Below are 4135 nucleotides of genomic sequence, written 5' to 3'. Positions count from 1 at the left end.
ATCATTTTGTACGGATCCAGATTCTTCCCACCAGACTAGATACCAGTGAGTTGGACCGCACATGGAGACTTCAATTTATATCTACCAGCGTCCGCAGACCTCGGAGTCCCCCTCTATCTTTACTATGTTGTTTTCCTTATTCTCTTTAGACTCTGATGTATAGAGACACTTAGTATTTGCTCTTAGAAGCTTGTGACTTATTTCCACCGGGTTTTGGGAGTTGTAATTATTGATTTGCAGTTTTATATTTATTTCATGTGTTGAGAATTGGGCTTCAGTTTTATATTATGTTATTCCGCAAATTTGTTAGGCTTACCTAGTCTTAGAGACTAGGTGCCATCACGACATCCTATTGAGGGTGAATTGGGGTCGTGATAAGTTGGTATCAGAGCATTAGGTTCATAGATGTTATGAGTCACAAGCAGGTTTAGTTGAGTCTCGCGGATCGGTACAGAGATGTCTGTACTTATCTTCGGGAGGCTATGGAACTGTTAGGAAAAGCTTCACTTCTTTGATTCCTTATCTTGCGATATCTTGACTTCGTATTCTAAATTTACGTCTTTCTATTCTCTCACAGATGGTGAGAACACATACAGCTGGATCGGATGACTAGACACCCACGCCCCCCTGCTAGAGCCGCAAGAGGCCGGGGCTGGGGTAGAGGCTGAGGATGTCCACGTGGTGTAGCCAGAGCACCCGTGCGAGCTACCATAGAGGAGCCACCAGTTGCTCCAGTTGGAGGACAAGCACCTGCGACGCCTGTTACTACACCAGTCATCCAGAAGACTCTAGCCCAGATTCTGAACATGTTCAGCACCTTGGCTCAGGCAGGATTGATACCACTTGCTCCTGCCACATCTCAGGTCGGGGAAGAGCACAGACTCCCATCGCCGGTACCTAGAGCAATGGGTTCAGGTCGACCAGGTTCCAAAGGTCATACCAATATAGTCGGTAGCTCCAGTTCAGCCCGATGTTAGGGCAGCAGCTTCTGAGGCAGAGCAGCTCAGGCTCAAGAGGTACAAGAAGTACCACCCTCCTACTTTCAATGGCTTGGTGTCAGAGGTGCCCAGGGTTTTCTTGAGGAGTGCCACCATATCCTCCATACTATGGGTGTTACGGAGACTAGTGGGGTTTCTTTCACTACGTTCCAGCTTAGAGGAGCGACCTATCAGTGGTGGCGTGCATACGAGTTGGATAGTCTGGCTGAGGCAGCCACACACACTTGGACTTAGTTCTCATATATGTTCTTGAGGGAGTATGTTCCCTTGAGTCTCAGAGATGCTTGGCACACAGAGTTTGAGCAGTTGTGCCAGGGTGCTATGACCGTGTCAGAGTATGCGGTCCAATTCAGTTATTTGGCCAGGCATGCACCAGTCTAGGTTGCTACTGTTTGAGAGCGGGTTCGTCGATTCATTGAAGGGATCAACCCCAGTATCAGATTGAGCATGGCCCGAGAGTTGGAGATGGATATTGCATACTAGCAGGTAGTAAGGATTGCTAGGAGGTTAGAGGGTATGATGACTTGGGATAGAGAGGAGAGAGAGGCCAAAAGGTCTCGAGAGTCTGGCACTTACAGTGGTACTCGTGCCCCAACGGCAGCTCGTCAAGGCAGGGGTTATATGGTCGCCCTGTTCATTCAGCACTTCCAGCCGCCAACAGTGCTCCAGCCACTACTAGGCCCCAGGATCCTTATTATGCACCGCTAGTGTATATTGTGCCTCCTATACGGGGTGCTTCTAGTGGGCAATCCAGTCGATCAGGCCCGAGCCAGTCGCAACAGCCACATCCTCTGAGAGCTTATTTTGAGTGTGGCGACACCTGTCATTTGGTGAGGGATTTCCCCAAATTTAGGAGGGGTGCACCTCCATAGATTTCTCAGGCACCACGTGCTCCACCGGGTCCTCAGGCTATGATTACAGCACCAGCTACCACCCCACTTGCATAGCCAGCTAGAGGTGGAGGTCAGACAGGTAGAGGTAGCCCTAGAGGAGGAGGTCAGGCCAGATATTATTCCCTTCCTTCTAGGACAGAGGCAATTGCATCAGATTCTGTTATCACAGGTATTGTTATGATCTGTCATAGAGATGCATCAGTCTTATTTGATCCAGGCTCCACTTATTCCTATGTGTCATCTTATTTTGCTTCGTATTTGGGTGTATCCTGCGATTCTCTAAGTTCACCTGTCTATGTGTCTACACCCGTGGGTGATTCTACTGTTGTTGACCATGTGCATCGGTCATGTTTGATTGTTCTTAGTGGTTTTGTGTCCAGAGCCGATTTATTATTGCTCAGTATGGTGGATTTTGATGTTTTTTTATACATAGACTGGGTGTCGCCCTATCACGCTATCCTTGATTGTTATTCCAAGATGGTGGCATTGGCTATGCTAGGTCTACCGCGTCTAGAGTGGAGAGGTACCTTGGATCATGTTCCTAGTAGGGCTGTCTCATTTCTTAATACTCAGTGTATGGTTGAGAAGGGGTGTGATGTGTATCTGGCCTATGTGAGAGATGTTAGTGTAGATACTCCTACCGTCGAGTTAGTTCCTGTGGTGAGAGAATTTGCAGACGTATTTCCAGCAGATCTTTTGGGCTTGCCGCCCAACAGAGATATTGACTTTGGCATTAATTTGTTACCGATCACTCAGCCGATTTCTATTCCACCTTATCATATGGCCCCATCAGAGTTAAAAGAATTAAAGGAACAGTTCCAAGAGTTTCTCGATAAGGGCTTCATTCGGCCCAGTGTGTTGCCTTGGGGTACCCCTGTCTTGTTTGTGAAGAAGAAGGATGATTCTATGCGAATGTGTATCGATTATCCCCAGTTGAACAAGGTTACAGTGAAGAAAAGGTATCCATTGCCATATATTGATGACCTATTTGATCATCTTCAAGGTGCCAGAGTGTTCTCTAAGATTGACTTGCGTTCAGGCTATTATCAGTTGAAGATTCGGGAGCCAGACATCCTGAAGACTGCTTTCAGGACTCGGTATGGTCATTACGAGTTCCTTGTGATGTCTTTTGGGCTGACCAACGCCCCAGCAACATTCATACACTTGATGAACAGTGTATTTCAGCCCTATATTGACTCTTTCATTATTGTGTTTATTGACGACTTTCTGGTGTACTCCCGGAGTCGAAAGGATCATGAGCAGCACCTGAGGACTGTGCTTCAGACCTTGAGAGAGAAGAAGTTATATGCAAAATTTTTGAAGTGTGAATTCTGGCTAGACTCAGTGGCATTTTGGTTCATGTAGTATTGAGTGAGGGGATCAAGGTAGACCCGAAGAAGATTGTAGCAATGCAGAGTTGGCCTAAACCATCCTCAGCTATGAAGCTCCAGAGTTTTCTTGGCTTGGTGGGGTACTACAGTTGATTTGTAGAGGGTTTTTCGTCTATTGCAGCACCTATGACGAGATTGACCCAGAAGGATGCTTCGTTCCCAGTGTTAGTGTTGCCTACTGGATCGGGGTCCTATACGGTGTATTGTGATGCATCGTGCATTGGTCTCGACACGATGTTGATGTAGGACGGTAGGGTGATTGCCTACACATCTAGATAGGTAAAGGTGCATGAGAAGAATTATCTTGTCCACGACCTCGAGTTAGCAGCTATTGTTCATGCCTTGAAGATCTGGCGGCACTATTTGTATGGTGTTCCTTGTGAGGTGTTCACTGACCACCGGAGTCTACAACATCTGTTGAAACAGAAGGATCTTAACTTGCGGCAGTGAAGATGGTTGGAGTTGCTTAAGGATTATGACATCACCATTCTCTATCATCCCAGGAAGGACAATGTAGTGTCCTATGCCTTGAGTCACAAGGCGGAGAGTTTGGGCAGTTTAGTATATCTACCAGTAGCAGAGAGGCCTTTAGCCTTGGATGTTCAGGCCTTGGCCAACCAGTTTGTTAGATTGGATGTTTCCGAGCCGAGCCGAGTTTTGGCTTGTGAGGTTTCTCAGTCTTCTCTTTATGATCGTATCAGAGAGCGTCAGTATGATGACCCCCATCTGCTTGTCCTTAAGGACATAGTTCAGCACAGCGATGCCAAGGAAGTCACTATTAGAGATGACGGTGTATTTACAGATACAGGGCAGGCTATATGTGCCTAATATAGATGGTTTGCATCAGTTGATT

Source organism: Nicotiana tomentosiformis, chromosome 12 (genome assembly GCF_000390325.3).
Source record: "Nicotiana tomentosiformis chromosome 12, ASM39032v3, whole genome shotgun sequence".
Taxonomy (NCBI): domain Eukaryota; kingdom Viridiplantae; phylum Streptophyta; class Magnoliopsida; order Solanales; family Solanaceae; genus Nicotiana; species Nicotiana tomentosiformis.
The sequence above is the reverse complement of the archived record's forward strand: the minus strand, read 5'-3'. Positions refer to the sequence as shown.